Source organism: Rattus norvegicus, chromosome 4, assembly GCF_021556685.1.
Source record: "Rattus norvegicus strain SHRSP/BbbUtx chromosome 4, alternate assembly SHRSP_T2T, whole genome shotgun sequence".
Taxonomy (NCBI): domain Eukaryota; kingdom Metazoa; phylum Chordata; class Mammalia; order Rodentia; family Muridae; genus Rattus; species Rattus norvegicus.
This window is the reverse complement of record NC_141537.1, coordinates 142,197,846-142,215,561: the sequence shown is the minus strand read 5'-3', so window position 1 is coordinate 142,215,561 and position 17,716 is coordinate 142,197,846. Positions and strand designations below refer to the sequence as shown.

Genomic DNA, 17,716 nt, shown 5'->3' with positions numbered 1-17,716 from the left:
ATGGTCAGAAGAAGCAAGCTGGAGTAGCCATTCTAATATCAAATAAAATCAATTTTCAATTAAAAGTCATCAAAAAAGATAAGGAAGGACACTTCATATTCATCAAAGGAAAAATCAACCAAGATGAACTCTCAATCCTAAATATCCATGCCCCAAATACAAGGGCACCTACATACGTAAAAGAAACCTTACTAAAGCTCAAAACACACATTGCACCTCACACAATAATAGTGGGAGATTTCAACACCCCACTCTCATCAATGGACAGATCATGGAAACAGAAATTAAACAGTGATGTCGACAGACTAAGAGAAGTCATGAGCCAAATGGACTTAACGGATATTTATAGAACATTCTATCCTAAAGCAAAAGGATATACCTTCTTCTCAGCTCCTCATGGTACTTTCTCCAAAATTGACCATATAATTGGTCAAAAAACGGACCTCAACAGGTACAGAAAGATAGAAATAATCCCATGTGTGCTATCGGACAACCACGGCCTAAAACTGGTCTTCAATAACAATAAGGGAAGAATGCCCACATATACGTGGAAATTGAACAATGCTCTACTCAATGATAACCTGGTCAAGGAAGAAATAAAGAAAGAAATTAAAAACTTTTTAGAATTTAATGAAAATGAAGATACAACATACTCAAACTTATGGGACACAATGAAAGCTGTGCTAAGAGGAAAACTCATAGCGCTGAGTGCCTGCAGAAAGAAACAGGAAAGAGCATATGTCAGCAGCTTGACAGCACACCTAAAAGCTCTAGAACAAAAAGAAGCAAATACACCCAGGAGGAGTAGAAGGCAGGAAATAATCAAACTCAGAGCTGAAATCAACCAAGTACAAACAAAAAGGACCATAGAAAGAATCAACAGAACCAAAAGTTGGTTCTTTGAGAAAATCAACAAGATAGATAAACCCTTAGCCAGACTAACGAGAGGACACAGAGAGTGCGTCCAAATTAACAAAATCAGAAATGAAAAGGGAGACATAACTACAGATTCAGAGGAAATTCAAAAAATCATCAGATCTTACTATAAAAACCTATATTCAACAAAATTTGAAAATCTTCAGGAAATGGACAATTTCCTAGACAGATACCAGGTATCGAAGTTAAATCAGGAACAGATAAACCAGTTAAACAACCCCATAACTCCTAAGGAAATAGAAGCAGTCATTAAAGGTCTCCCAACCAAAAAGAGCCCAGGTCCAGACGGGTTTAGTGCAGAATTCTATCAAACCTTCATAGAAGACCTCATACCAATATTATCCAAACTATTCCACAAAATTGAAACAGATGGAGCCCTACCGAATTCCTTCTACGAAGCCACAATTACTCTTATACCTAAACCACACAAAGACACAACAAAGAAAGAGAACTTCAGACCAATTTCCCTTATGAATATCGACGCAAAAATACTCAATAAAATTCTGGCAAACCGAATTCAAGAGCACATCAAAACAATCATCCACCGTGATCAAGTAGGCTTCATCCCAGGCATGCAGGGATGGTTTAATATACGGAAAACCATCAACGTGATCCATTATATAAACAAACTGAAAGAACAGAACCACATGATCATTTCATTAGATCATGAGAAAGCATTTGACAAAATTCAACACCCCTTCATGATAAAAGTCCTGGAAAGAATAGGAATTCAAGGCCCATACCTAAACATAGTAAAAGCCATATACAGCAAACCAGTTGCTAACATTAAACTAAATGGAGAGAAACTTGAAGCAATCCCACTAAAATCAGGGACTAGACAAGGCTGCCCACTCTCTCCCTACTTATTCAATATAGTTCTTGAAGTTCTAGCCAGAGCAATCAGACAACAAACGGAGATCAAAGGGATACAGATCGGAAAAGAAGAGGTCAAAATATCACTATTTGCAGATGACATGATAGTATATTTAAGTGATCCCAAAAGTTCCACCAGAGAACTACTAAAGCTGATAAACAACTTCAGCAAAGTAGCTGGGTATAAAATTAACTCAAATAAATCAGTTGCCTTCCTCTATACAAAAGAGAAACAAGCCGAGAAAGAAATTAGGGAAACGACACCCTTCATAATAGACCCAAATAATATAAAGTACCTCGGTGTGACTTTAACCAAGCAAGTAAAAGATCTGTACAATAAGAACTTCAAGACACTGAGGAAAGAAATTGAAGAAGACCTCAGAAGATGGAAAGATCTCCCATGCTCATGGATTGGCAGGATTAATATAGTAAAAATGGCCATTTTACCAAAAGCAATCTACAGATTCAATGCAATCCCCATCAAAATACCAATCCAATTCTTCAAAGAGTTAGACAGAACAATTTGCAAATTCATCTGGAATAACAAAAAACCCAGGATAGCTAAAGCTATCCTCAACAATAAAAGGACTTCAGGGGGAATCACTATCCCTGAACTCAAGCAGTATTACAGAGCAATAGTGATAAAAACTGCATGGGATTGGTACAGAGACAGACAGATAGACCAATGGAATAGAATTGAAGACCCAGAAATGAACCCACACACCTATGGTCACTTGATTTTTGACAAAGGAGCCAAAACCATCCAATGGAAAAAAGATAGCATTTTCAGCAAATGGTGCTGGTTCAACTGGAGGGCAACATGTAGAAGAATGCAGATCGATCCATGCTTATCACCCTGTACAAAGCTTAAGTCCAAGTGGATCAAGGACCTCCACATCAAACCAGACACACTCAAACTAATAGAAGAAAAACTAGGGAAGCATCTGGAACACATGGGCACTGGAAAAAATTTCCTGAACAAAACACCAATGGCTTATGCTCTAAGATCAAGAATCGACAAATGGGATCTCATAAAACTGCAAAGCTTCTGTAAGGCAAAGGACACTGTGGTTAGGACAAAACGGCAACCAACAGATTGGGAAAAGATCTTTACCAATCCTACAACAGATAGAGGCCTTATATCCAAAATATACAAAGAACTCAAGAAGTTAGACCGCAGGGAAACAAATAACCCTATTAAAAAATGGGGTTCAGAGCTAAACAAAGAATTCACAGCTGAGGAATGCCGAATGGCTGAGAAACACCTAAAGAAATGTTCAACATCTTTAGTCATAAGGGAAATGCAAATCAAAACAACCCTGAGATTTCACCTCACACCAGTGCGATTGGCTAAGATCAAAAACTCAGGTGACAGCAGATGCTGGCGAGGATGTGGAGAAAGAGGAACACTCCTCCATTGTTGGTGGGATTGCAGACTGGTAAAACCATTCTGGAAATCAGTCTGGAGGTTCCTCAGAAAATTGGACATTGAACTGCCTGAGGATCCAGCTATACCTCTCTTGGGCATATACCCAAAAGATGCCTCAACATATAAAAGAGACACGTGCTCCACTATGTTCATCGCAGCCTTATTTATAATAGCCAGAAAATGGAAAGAACCCAGATGCCCTTCAACAGAGGAATGGATACAGAAAATGTGGTACATCTACACAATGGAATATTACTCAGCTCTCAAAAACAACGAGTTTATGAAATTCGTAGGCAAATGGTTGGAACTGGAAAATATCATCCTGAGTGAGCTAACCCAATCACAGAAAGACATACATGGTATGCACTCATTGATAAGTGGCTATTAGCCCAAATGCTTGAATTACCCTAGATCCCTAGAACAAACGAAACTCAAGACGGATGATCAAAATGTGAATGCTTCACTCCTTCTTTAAATGAGGAAAAAGAATACCCTTGGCAGGGAAGGGAGAGGCAAAGATTAAAACAGAGACTGAAGGAACACCCATTCAGAGCCTGCCCCACATGTGGCCCATACATATACAGCCACCCAATTAGACAAGATGGATGAAGCAATGAAGTGCAGACCGACAGGAGCCGGATGTAGATCGCTCCTGAGAGACACAGCCAGAATACAGCAAATACAGAGGCGAATGCCAGCAGCAAACCACTGAACTGAGAATAGGTCCCCTATTGAAGGAATCAGAGAAATAACTGGAAGAGCTTGAAGGGGCTCGAGACCCCAAAAGTTCAACAATGCCAAGCAACCAGAGCTTCCAGGGACTAAGCCACTACCTAAAGACTATACATGGACTGACCCTGGACTCTGACCCCATAGGTAGCAATGAATAGCCTAGTAAGAGCACCAGTGGAAGGGGAAGCCCTGGGTCCTGCTAAGACTGAACCCCCAGTGAACTAGTCTATGGGGGGAGGGCGGTAATGGGGGGAGGGTTGGGAGGGGAACACCCATAAGGAAGGGGAGGGGGGAGGGGGATGTTTGCCCGGAAACCGGGAAAGGGAATAACACTCGAAATGTATATAAGAAATACTCAAGTTGATAAAAAAAAAAAAAAGAATTATTTTCACTATTCTGAGTTTTTTCCATGTAAATTGAACGTTGCTCTTTCCATGTCTTTGAAGAATTGTGTTGGAATATTGATGGAGACTGCATTGAACCTGCAGATCGATTTTGGTAGGATGGACATTTTTAGTATGTTAATTCTACAAATCGATGAACTTGGGAGATCTCTCCATTTTCTGAGGTCTTCTTTGACTTCCTTCTTGAAAAACTTAAAATTCTTGGCACACTGATCTTTCACTTGTTTAGTTAGTGTTACTCCAATACATTTTATATTATTAAAAAAAAAGGTATAATATTGGTAACAGAAAGTTGACATAAAGCTGATAATCTGGATGGAGTCATTCTAGATAGCGTGTGACATGGGCCAACCTAGGGAGACAGGTCTAAATTGAGGTAATATTTTATGGAACTCTTATCCTAGAAACCGGGTTTCTAAAAGAATTTAGGACATTGTCCCTTGTTGAGGTATTGGAGACCACACCATTGTGAGTCCAAATGTAAGAATTGACAGTCAAACTTTGTAACATAATAGATAGACCTGGGGTGCTTTGGAGACTAGATTGTTTGTTAGAGGTTGAGTTTTGCTTTCCAAAGTTGTGGCTTGCCCTGAAGTTATCTGTATTCTAATGCTAATTTCCACTGCCCCGAGAACAGCTGTCTAGTCACGTTCTCAGAACTCAGGTGACCTCGTGGCTGTATTCTGGTGTTACAAAGAGAACTTAAAGATTGTGGTTTAGGATTGCCAGTGTTACATTGACTAACTCAAACTTATTTTTAATTAAGGAAAAATCAAACAGGTAGAGATTGTTACAGGATTTATAAGGATTGATGAGGTTTTAGAACTTGTGAGAACATTACAGCCAGTTTCCTTACTCCAACTGCCATTTCAAGACAGATTTAGAGGATTGATTTTATACAATTTGTTTTCGTCATAGCAATTGTGAGTTTTCATTTCGTGAGTTTGCTTATAGTTTTAGAGAGCCCATAAAGTGATATCATTAAGAATGGCTAAAAGCCTTATATTATATAATTTTGTTGCTTCTTCAGTGTAAGAAGTTAGAACTTAAATCTTTCAATTGAAAGACCCCCGAAGGGAGCCCCCCACTCAAGTCTCGGGAAAGACGAGCACCCAGTAGGACACAGACACCGACCTGCTGCAATCACACGAGGAAGATTTATTGTAGGCGAGATGAAACGAGAGCTCAGGCCAGCATGCTGGGGTCGAGACTCATACACCACACAGGGAGTAGAGGAGTTCGACCCCGACCTGAATTTTCACAGAGCTTATAAAGGAAAAAACCACAAACCAGGGGGATCAAGAGGGAGGGAGGAGGGGAATTCCAAAACCACAAACTGCCCATACATTTAGGTCATATGCTAGTCATGTGTAACACTAGGCAACACACCCAGGACTTTGTGACATTGTGATTAGGGGTAGTGACATTTTCAGGGCCATTGGACCATTGTGGCCGGAGGCTATGGGTCATTGTGGCTGTTCCAGGAAACTTTTCATGCAAGAATGTTCCGGGAACCATTGTACAGCAAGGGAGGGGTGAAAAGTTCATGTTCTCACAGACCCTACCTCTTCTTTTTGGGTAGCTAGGCGGCTTATTATTAATTTTTAATCCTTCATTCCCCACTTCTTTTTTTGTTAATAGTTCTAATCCTAGAACTTCATGGAGAACTCAGCTTCATCTAGCATAACAGCTTGGTATTGTAGTCTTAACATGAGGATTCTAACCTGGACACTATCCAAGCCTATCCACCAAGGTCATGACTAGCTTTTAGAACTTCTAAGCTTATACGGACTGTGATCCCTGAGGCACAGTCCCAAGAAGTGTTAAGAGTACTAACATATGCAATGTTACATCATTTGTAATGGAAATCAAGCCTATCCCACACCTATCTTGATAGAACCCAGGACAAACATGACTGAATTTCCCTCTAGGTCCCAGCTCTCAGCCCCAACAGCTAGTACACGGCTGGTGAGGGCTGAGAATTGACAGCTGTCAGGGTGGTCAGCAGCACCAGGTACGGTCCTTTCCAGCGAGGCTCGAGTGTCTGGACTCAGTGTAGCTGCAACCTGGAACTGATGGGATGTCTCAGGGGTCTCCGGGGCATAGGCTGCTGTCAGCTGTGAGCAGATTTCTTTCTGTATCACCTGTAGGTCTTTTAGCCTGGCACACAAATCATTATTACTATGGCACTATGACATGTTGGTTCAGTAACATCATCTAATACAGTCAGGGGGGCTGAGGCCCCATATAAGATCTCAAAGGGGGTAAGGCTGAATCTGGAAGGGGTATTTCTTGCTCTGAAGAGAGCAAGAGGGAAGGAGTGTCACCCAGTCTGTGCCAGTCTCCATGGTTAATTTGGTCAGGGTCTCTTTTAGAGTTCTATTTATTTACCCTACCTGTCCTGAACTTTGAGGTCTGTAAATACAATGTAATTTCCAATCGACCTCTAAATACTTGGCCACACCCTGGCTTACCTTGGTAACGAAAGTAGGGCCATTGTCTGACCAGATTACCTTGGGCATTCCAAATCGGAGGAAGATTTCTTCCAGTATCTTCTTGATGATTGCAGAGGCCGTCTCTTGTTTGGTGAGGAAAGCTTCTATCTATTCCTGAAAAAGTATCTACAAGCACTAGGAGATACTTGTGATTATATTTTTCTGGTTTTATCTCAGTGAAGTTCACTTCGACTTTTCACCAAACTCTCTAGGTCTCTTTGCCCTGTTTGCTTGCTAAGCATTCACTTATTGACATACCTTATACTTTCTACTGCCTCTCTGGCTAAAATCTTAAAGTCTATTACATACACTTAACTACTTGGACAAACTTTTTATCTCCTAATTGAGTCCATTTCTGTATTTGGCAAAGTGAGTCTTTTCTTTGTTCTCTGGGAAGTATAGCTTTCCCCTCAATGTGCCATTGTCCTTTATCTTTTAAGCAATTTGGGCCTTTTCTAAGTGAGGCCATCCCTTAGTCCGATCCCAGTTCCCAGTGGCTGTCTCTTGCAGGCCTGCAACCAGGATGGGCTCCTGCATAACCATTTTTCGAGCCACTTTATCTGCTTCGTTATTGCCCCATGTCACTGAATCTCTTCCCTCCTGATATCCTGAGCAATGAATAGTACTCACAGTTGTTGGCTTCACCAGGGCATCCAAGAGATGGTAAAGGCATCTGCAGTGCTGATGTACTGGGGGGGGTAGAGGTTCAGCCATCCCAGATGACATTGTATTGTCCACCATGGCAGCACCCACTTGTCTCTGACCTTCATTCATGAAGAGAACTGTTCCCGTCTGTGGACAAGGTCCTCGGCTTTCAGCAGGGGTCAATCAGCCAGTCGCAGAGGTCTTTCTTCCACCCATGGGCTTCTGCCAGTACTTGACACTCGTGCTGTGGTGGCTCCAGGTCCGGATTGGGCAGCAAGGTGACCAGATTGTCCCCAACCGGTGGAGAATCTAGTCCATGGCAGCTGACCAGTGGTCCCATCTTTTGGGACACTCTATTCAAAGGCAGAACATCAGCCACTCTATCACAGTTTAAGTCCTGGATTGGGTGATAATTGTTAGTGCCCGGCTGGCAGGAGTGATATGTTCCAAGTAGAACAGCGCTAAGCCATTCATCTCCCAGCATCAGGTACTGGTGCACTGAGACAGGTCTTAAGCTCCGCATACACAGTCTGTAGATATGCATACACATGGCCTCACCCAGCCATTTCAGCCCACGCAAGCCATTTTGGAGAGCAATTTTCTCATGAGCAAGGGATAGGGGCAGTCAGGGATGACTATGAACTAGTGGGTTACCCGGCCCACGCCAAGGTCCACTGTTCTTCGGGCAGTCCATAAGTATTGTTTGTTGCCAGTAGGCCCCTGTACCCAAGGTCTTTGGATATTGGCCCACTGGAGGGGGGCATAGGAGCACAGAGCATTGGGTCCCTGCATCCACACTTCCCTTCTATCTCTGTACATAGCCAGCACTCTAGGACCAAGAGGCTCTCCAGTGTCCCCTCTTGTTCTTTCTGGGGCAGTCCCTGACCCAGTGTCTTTTTTTCTTCTTCTTTGCATTAGGCACACTGATCTTTAGCCAGGAATTCTCTTCTGTTGCCAGGTACTGTCTTCCTAGGTTCCCTAACTACTGTGGCCAGTATATGTTCCTCTCTTGTCTTTTATCTCTCTTTAGCTCTCTAATTTCCTCTTCTTTTAGTCTCTTTTCTTCCCTAGCTTCCTGCTCTTTTTACCTTCTTTCTTTCTTTCTTTCTTTTTTTTTTCTGTCTCTCTGCATCTTCTTCTACAGCTATTAGGTGCTGTCCACTTTTCTGCACAGACCCTGAACCATGCATCAACTTACAATAACTCTCTCAGCGACTTAGCTTAACCCTTCAAGTTTCTGTAACTTTCTCTTCATATCTTTTCCTTATCTTAGCCAGATTGGTGGGGCATTTTCCAGCCCCTAGGAGACCGACCCTTGGAGCCTGGGGGCAGACCTGGCACTCCCTACCTTCAGGCGTCTGAAGAGAGCAGGCAGAAGTGAGGGCCTTCTATCCGTGTCTGGAACATTTTTTTCTGGTCTCCAGTAGGATTCCGTCTTTCATCGGTGGTAAAGAAGACCTGTAACAGTTACTAACAAGCATATCAAATGGGATGGTGAGAAAACAAGAGAATCTTGAGAATAGAGTCTACCGAAGAGGGCAAACAGCATTTAGTCACACAGCTAAACCAGGAGGCCTTTCTTGGAACAAAAAGGCCATTGTCAGTGTCAGCTCCATGGCTTTGCCTCTCAAGAGAACCAGCCTCCAAATGACACTAGGCTTCTAGTAACAACTAATAACAAAAGGATGGAGAGATGGTTAGAACCTGGGTGCTAGATGCCAGGGGGCTGATAAAAGAATTGTAACCAGTTCACCTGGGGCTATCAGGACCTCAGTAGTAGCCCTTTACCAAACTGTCTCACTGGGTTTAAAGGGGCCAAGGAAAAGAAAACATTAATCCTGACCTTGGCTACCGCCAAGTAATTTAGTGCTGGAGACTGACTCCTCCCTTGGAATAAAGACAGCAGATAAGGCAGGCTTCCTTAAAGAACTTCTCTAAATGAGTGCTCTCCTACTGTGAGCAAATGTCAGAAATTCCTTTCCTATTCTTGTTTTCCTTATAGCCCCACCTAGCTCTCAGCCTTTTTAGATTATTCTTCCTGTAGCATTTCTAACACAGCCTGTCCCTTTTTTTTTTTTTTTTTTTTTTTTTTAGCCTGTTAACAGCATTTTTGATCTTTTAGGCAGTTATGCACTACGTGTCATACCGGCTGAAACTCTGCCTTTAAGATTCTTTGCTCCCAAGCAAAATTTAAATCTTTCCCAGTTCATCACAGCTGGCTGCGAGCATAAGCACAGATAAAACACTATGTTTTTGTTTTGTTTTTCTTTCCTTTTTTCAGAGCTGGGGACCGAACCCAGGGCCTTGCGCTTGCTAGGCAAGAGCTCTACCACTGAGCTAAATCCCCAACCCCCAAAACACTATGTTTTAAAAATTAACTTTGGCTATCAACCAACACACTGCCACTAGAGCGGGGTCTACAAAATTAAGTTTCTTACTCACTAAGCGTTAAGGGGACCAAGTAAAACTCTTCGACGAACAAAGCAAACAGTTTCATGATTTCAAACACAGTCGTCAGTCCAAGATTTTAAACACGGTCGTCAGTCCAAATTCAAACACGAAACAAAAGTCAAAAAAAACACTGGACAATACCACAGAAAACAATCCAGACAAACAAGACCAAGACAAAGCATCCTATAACCAATTTCCACAGATGCCTGGTACCTTCAGTACCTGGCCCAAACTGCAGCTTAACCTTAGCTGCTTCCGGGATACCAAACACAGAAACAGAATACAGACAACAGACACTAACACATCTAAGCACACTTGTCCGTGCCTATACTTAAATAGGCAGCCGAACTCGACCTCCAAAGTCACAGTCAGATCTTTTTGACTGTCCGTTGCCGGGTCCTCCCGACAAAATTCGGCTCGAGGAACGTTTCTCACGCGTCCCAGAGCCAGGACCCAACAAAGGCTGACTCGTGGAACGTCTCTCACGAGTCCCAGAGCCTGCGCGATTGGGGCGTCCCCCGGTGCGCTTTCTAAAAAGGAAAAAAAGAAAGAAAAAGACTATTCGGAGTAGGAATCCTTCATCTACTCCCAGGCGCCATTTCGGGGTGGGGAACCTTCTTCCACCCGTGCACAGGGCAGGAAACCTTCTTCTGCCCAGACAGTGCACTAAGACTCTCGTGCACAGGGCAGGAATCCTTCATCTGCCCAGACAGTGCACTAAGACCTTAAACCGGTACCGAAAAACACAGACTACAGGACTTAATTCACACACACTCACACACACGAGCACAAACAAAAGAGAAAAAAGAAAACAAAACCGACGTCGACTTCGTGTCGACCAGAGGCACTGAAACTGATCGGCAGGTCGCAGACCTTGCCTAACAAACCGGTCGTCAAGGAGTAAAGTCTCCTCTGGACCTATCAGATGGGGTTCACCAGGCGTCCCTGGTCCCCCCTTGTCCTCCTGGGACGTCTCCCAGGGCGAACGGACGGTGGGTACCTGGACACGTCTATCCCTATCCACCCCGCTCTCCTTCCTGGAGCGCGGTCTCACTGAGCGTCCGCAAAACCGAAACAGCGATCGCACCAGATTCCCAGACAGAACATAGACACAGACCCAGACACAGCGCTGAGATAAAACAGAGAATCTTACCTCCAAGTGGGTCTAGGACCCCTGGGTGGTCACGCAGATCCCGGACGAGCCCCCAAATGAAAGACCCCCGAAGGGAGCCCCCCACTCAAGTCTCGGGAAAGACGAGCACCCAGTAGGACACAGACACCGACCTGCTGCAATCACACGAGGAAGATTTATTGTAGGCGAGATGAAACGAGAGCTCAGGCCAGCATGCTGGGGTCGAGACTCATACACCACACAGGGAGTAGAGGAGTTCGACCCCGACCTGAATTTTCACAGAGCTTATAAAGGAAAAAACCACAAACCAGGGGGATCAAGAGGGAGGGAGGAGGGGAATTCCAAAACCACAAACTGCCCATACATTTAGGTCATATGCTAGTCATGTGTAACACTAGGCAACACACCCAGGACTTTGTGACATTGTGATTAGGGGTAGTGACATTTTCAGGGCCATTGGACCATTGTGGCCGGAGGCTATGGGTCATTGTGGCTGTTCCAGGAAACTTTTCATGCAAGAATGTTCCGGGAACCATTGTACAGCAAGGGAGGGGTGAAAAGTTCATGTTCTCACAGACCCTACCTCTTCTTTTTGGGTAGCTAGGCGGCTTATTATTAATTTTTAATCCTTCACAATGTATATGGAAAATTTTTACTACAAACTTTGCTCTCAAAATGAGCTTTAATATTTGGGGAGTAGCTGTTACACTACTCCAGATAAGAACATTTAAAGCTAATTTTAAGCTTCTAAAGATATGTTAATTGGCTAAGTACCTCACCTTACCAGAGGACTTAGGTCTTTGTTATACACATTGGAGATAAAGCTTCAGTTGTGTTAATACAGAACTGTAGACTAGAGTCATAGAAGTATTTTAAAAAAGAAACCTGGTAAAACATATCTTATTCCAAACAACAGTTAATTGGTTACTACTAAATATTGATATTTGGCCTATTACATATACAAATTTTTCAGACAAAATTGATAATTTTACTCTTTACATGCTTTTGTACTTCCTATATATTTGTACACACAACCCATAGGAAATGCGCTTACTGTATTTATAGGTGGTTCATCTAATGAAAAGGCTACAGGTATGATTGGATCACTTGTTTATTCTCTTGAGTTTCTATTGCTTCAACACAGATTATTAAATTCCATGCTTTAGCCGCTGTTTTTTTTTTTTTTTTTTTTTTTTTTTTTTTTTTTTTTGGTTCTTTTTTTTTCAGAGCTGGGGACCGAACCCAGGGCCTTGCGCTTCCTAGGCAAGCGCTCTACCACTGAGCTAAATCCCCAACCCCAGCCGCTGTTTTTAATATGTTAAAAAATCAAGCTTTCTATTCATATACTGATAGCCAATGTGTAGCTTGTGGTTTACAATTGATTTCAATTACTTAATGCTTTATTAGAGACAAGTTTTCTACTTAAAATCAGTGAGTGATTTCAGTGTAAATTGTCTGACAACTCACTGTCCTTTCAGTGCTCTGGCTCAGATAACTAAACAAAACCATAGACCCAGCTCTTTGAAAATGTTAATGGAGTTGATAACACACCCTCAAGAAAAGAGGAAGACTCCATTTGTTTACTTTCAACTCCCAGCTTCACCCTGCCAGCTCAGGGATTTCTAGTAAGACTGAATCTGGACAATATCTACAAGATTTGACACTTCTAATTAATGCTTATGTTTAGATAAATAAAGTTTGTGAGGTGCTAGAAAAATGGCTTAGTGGTTAAGAACACTATATACTGTTCCTTTATAGGACATTTAAGAACTCAAACTGGATTGCCTGGGCTCCTTAACAAGGGAGGACAAGATTCCAGACAGATTATAGGCCTTACATAAGAACAATTAGTCAAAAAATCTCATTCTTTATATATCCAAAACAATAATGCTAAAAACGATAATTTGATATACAAGTCAATTTATAAATACAAGTGCTCAGTGTCCTCAACTTAATCCTCGAGGACTTACCTTAATAAATAATATCTTTACTATATCTTAATAAATAAAGGGGGAGTTATCCATGTATGCTAAATAATGCTCCTTTTATTTCAATTTTAAAAATTTGGATGCCAAAGTTTATGGCACCCTACAACTAGACATACTTCTGCCTAGGTGAAATAGAGAGATCCACTTATTGACATGTTCCTGTCCAGATATTTTATATGGGGAAGAGGGAATGTTTGTGTTTTTTCTACAGGATGCTATAAGAGTGTGCCAGCTGCCTGGGTGGTTGCTGAGACTTGCTGATCCAGGTTATTCAGCTCTCCTGGTTCGGGTCCCTGGAGTCATTCCTCTGCCCTGAGAGGAAGATAGAAGATTCCCCTTCATCCTTTGTCATCACAGAGATTTTGCCGTTGCTGCAGTCAGTGTTACCGCTGCTTGTGTTCCCGTCCCACTGTGGCCTACGATCAGACTCTGTACACTGCTGCTTCCTGGAGAAGACTGGACTCCAGCTGTTACCCCTGTCCTTTCATTTCCCTGGTGACTCTTGCTGCCTTAACTGGTAACTTGTGTTGTCATTTTGCAGTCTGTAGCTTTACAGAAATGCTACTTGCGTAAAGCTACAGTAGACTGGAGAACTCTGTCCTGGTTATACAGATCTCAGAAATGGTTCCATTGTCTGCTGGTTGTTTCAGAGAAGAATGACTGATCCTGAACTGTCCTGGAAAAGACCTTGACGCTTTCACTGCTATTGTAGCAGCCATTACTGCTGCAGACATTGTGTCTGCAGTGTCTGGAGTTATCCTCCCCCAATCTATTGTTAGACAAGTACAGTGGGTGAACTTTCTAGAGTAGTTACTAACAATTGGGAATTCTAAATTTTATTATAAGAACAGCTTGACTACGGTCCTTGGTGGTAACAGCTGAGGAGGACCATATGAGGTGCCCACTACTTATCGGGAGTGGCTCTGTTTGATGCAGCCCTATGCTGTGGATCAGTATTCATACCATGGTTGGTTTACAAACTCAGATCTCAACAGTAATGTGACAAGGCCGTTATCACTCAAACACTTGTGGCCATTGTACAAAGGGCCTCACCTGGAATTTGGTTATCTTGTTCAGGATTTACTCTGTATCTGAGTTCCCTGCTCCTGCACCCCATGGATCTGTGGGTCCATTGCACTGGGAGGAGAGGGATACTCTCTGTATCTGAGTTCTCTGCTCCTGCACCCCATGGATCTGTGGATCCATTACACTGGGATTGAGAGAGACTCAGTGTTCCTTTGATCAGCCCTTGCACATCGCTGAGGTTTCCTCATTGCACGCGATAGGGTGATCATTTCTGCTATAAAATTATATAAATTATAAGGGTGAGATGTAGAGGGCCGCAATACGTTCACCACCACTAGATGGCGCAGTCTTCCACTGCGCCCCACGTGGTAGGTCAGGATAGACTCCGCCATTACAAGATGGCGCCAACCTTCGCCGCGCCAGCCGGCCCCCCTTTCAGGTAGTTAACTGTGCGCATGTGCAAGAGTGCCTTCGTGCCAGGTCTTTGCCCACTCCGGGGCGTGCCTTATGAGATCATGGGTAACAACCAATCAGGTGTGGGTGCGCTGCACGAGGGTTTTATAAGCGCCCCATGTTGGCGCGGCGTGGCTTTTCCTCTTCTAAGATTAATAAAGTGGTCACAGTAAGGATTTCTAATGTCCGCGTGCTCCTTGCCGGCGAAAAGTCGCGCGCGGGACAACTTTTGATAAAGTATGTCAGGTATTAGTATTCTTAGTTCAGAGAAATCAACAAAAATCAAGAAACATCTGGGCTTTGTGGCACATAGTTAATCCCAGTATTTAAATTATGGAGGACAAAACCGGAAGTCTCTGGCATTTAGCACCTTATCCTAAAACAGCAGGAGATTAAATAAAGTAGCCTTTGTTCTAACCCCACAGGAATTGTGCAGCTCTCACTTTCAGCCTGCTAGTTGGAGTCACAGGAAGAAAAAGGGACACCTTGAAAAGTGAATTTAGCGTTTATTCCTAAGTTGTAAAAAGTTTCCTATGAAAGCTAAGAAAAATGGGGAGAGACACCGCCCGCATCTGAAGGGACCCAGACAAACAGCTCCCTGCAACCCAAATCCCGTGGGAGGGAGGGTGATTATTGGGGAGAGGGCGGTAATGGGGAGAGGGTTGGGAGGGGAACTCCATATAGAAGGGGAGGAGGAGGGGTTAGGGGGATGTTGACCCGGAGACCGGGAAAGGGAATAACAATTGAAATGTAAATAAGAAATATCTGTTAATAAAGATGGAAAAAAAAAGTGAAAAAAACAAAAAGAAAAATGGGGAAACTAGAATGATAATGATGCTCTTTTCTCTTTCTTCAGCACTTATACATCTTTTAGAATACATGATCACATGGTAAAAAGTTCATCACAAGCTTACACATAAATTAAAATCATAAATTGAATAAGAAGTTTACAACATAATGTTTACATGCGTTTCCATTAGGAGTAATTATCTGCCTAAACATTCATCAACTGTCACAGCTCCACAGGTTCATGGAGAGTTAAAAAGCATAACTAACTTATTCGTGATGTTTTGTATAGATAAACTCAGTCAATATTATATTTTGTGTCCTAGCACCTATATTAAACCATTTGTTCCATTTTTGTTTAATGGTTTTACAACCTTTTGGAATGTGCTCTGAGGAGTAGAAGCAATTAACTGGTGTCACTTGGATACTGGCAGACTTCTCATTGCAGGTTTGACTATCAGAGAGGACTTAATAGCAGTTCCATTATAAAAGAGCCTAATAAATGCTGATATAATTTTAGGAATTCTTATGGGATCATCATTACGAATTAAGAAGTCATCTATTTGTCTATATAGCATCACTACAAGACAGTATATCTTCATAGATCTGCAGAGATCTGCTCAAAAGGGTAGATTAATGCCTAGTGATTGTTATATATGTTTAATAACAACAGGAAAAGCATATAAATATCAAGAATCTTCCCTAAAATGATTTTCTCCTGTGTCTTGCTTATAGGAACAATTCTGTCATGGATTATTTATTAATCCAAAGCAAACTTATCTCAGGAGGATCACCTGCTATTTATTAGCTTGTCCTATGGTGGGTTCTGACAACCTTTAATCCTTCTGGCTGGAATATAGACATGCCCTAAATACACACCTTTAATTCCAAACAATGAAGACAAAGTTAGTCTGTAGAAGGAAGCATCCATGTTTGAGAGTGATGTCTTATTGAGTGGCAGACAAAGTGATAAATTAGAGAAATATTTGTCAGAACAGGACATGCCCAACTCTTTTTTTTTTAAATCTTTATTAACTTGAGTATTTCTTATTTACATTTCGATTATTATTCCCCTTCCCGGTTTCTGGGCCAACATACCCCTAACCCCTACCCCTCCCCTTCTATATGGGTGTTCCCCTCCCCATCCTCCCCTCATTACCACCCTCCCCTCCACAATGATGTTCACTGGGGGTTCAGTCTTGGCAGGACCAAGGGCTTCCCCTTCCACTGGTGCTCCCCTCCCCATCCTCCCCCCATTACCACCCTCCCCTCTACAATCATGTTCACTGGGGGTTCAGTCTTGGCAGGACCAAGGGCTTCCCCTTTCACTGGTGCTCTTACTAGGCTATTCATTGCTACCTATGAGTTTGGAGCCCAGGGTCAGTCCATGTATAGTCTTTGGGTAGTGGCTTAGTCCCTGGAAGCTCTGGTTTGTTGGCATTGTTGTTCATATGAGGTCTCGAGCCCCTTCAAGCTCTTCCAGACCTTTCTCTGATTCCTTCAATGGGGGTCCCGATCTCAGTTCAGTGGTTTGCTGCTGGCATTTGCCTATGTATTTGCTGTATTCTGGCTGTGTCTCTCAGGAGAGATCTATATCCGGTTCCTGTCGGCCTGCACTTCTTTCTTCATCCATCTTATCTAATTGGGTGGCTGTATATGTATGGGTCACATGTGGGGCAGGCTCTGAATGGGTGTTCCTTCTGCCTCTGTTCAAAACTTTGCCTCCCTATTCCCTGCCAAGGGTTTTCTTGTTCCCCTTTTAAAGAAGGAGTGAAGCATTTGCATTTTGGTCATCCTTCTTGAGTTTCATGTGTTCTGTGCATCTAGGGTAATTCAAGCATTTGGGCTAATAGCCACTTATCAGTGAGTGCATACCATGTGTGTTTTTCTGTGATTGGGTTACCTCACTCAGGATGATGTTTTGCAGTTCCATCCATTTGCCTATGAATTTCATAAAGTCATTGTTTTTGATTGTCATGCCCAACTCACGAAGAACAGAGAGGAAAGAGAGGCTACTTGAGGGAGAGCAGTGCAGAGAAAAAAAAAGATGGTGGCAGTTTTATCAGGAGAGTTTCATAGAGACAGGTTGGGGAACAAGGTAGACACAGGTGAAGACAGAATGAACCAAAAAATGAGAAGGAGCGAGAAGATTAGATTACCAGAGTTAGTTTGAGGTCAAACAGAGCAAATCAGGAAAGGCAGAGAGGAGAGAAGTCAGATTGAATCAATCACCTTGGAGAGGAGTCAGAGCAAGAACAGCTGAGTTGAATCAGTCAGCCAGAGACTGGAAAGAACAAGAAAGGGTGAGCTTATTCAACAGAAAGTCTCAGAGGCTGAAAACATTTTAGAACTAGATGAGATCGTAT

The 17,716-nt window shown here is 42.6% G+C and overlaps 1 long non-coding RNA gene across 1 annotated transcript; it reads right to left on the bottom strand.

The window, feature by feature from the left end:
* Positions 1 to 5,520: 5,520 nt before the first annotated feature.
* Positions 5,521 to 11,724, bottom strand: LOC134486830 (uncharacterized). Its single transcript, XR_015686113.1, has 2 exons — positions 11,250 to 11,724; positions 5,521 to 6,534 (listed from the first exon to the last, which is right to left on the bottom strand). It is a non-coding gene; the product is annotated as an uncharacterized LOC134486830 (long non-coding RNA).
* Between the last annotated feature and the right edge of the window lie 5,992 nt (positions 11,725 to 17,716).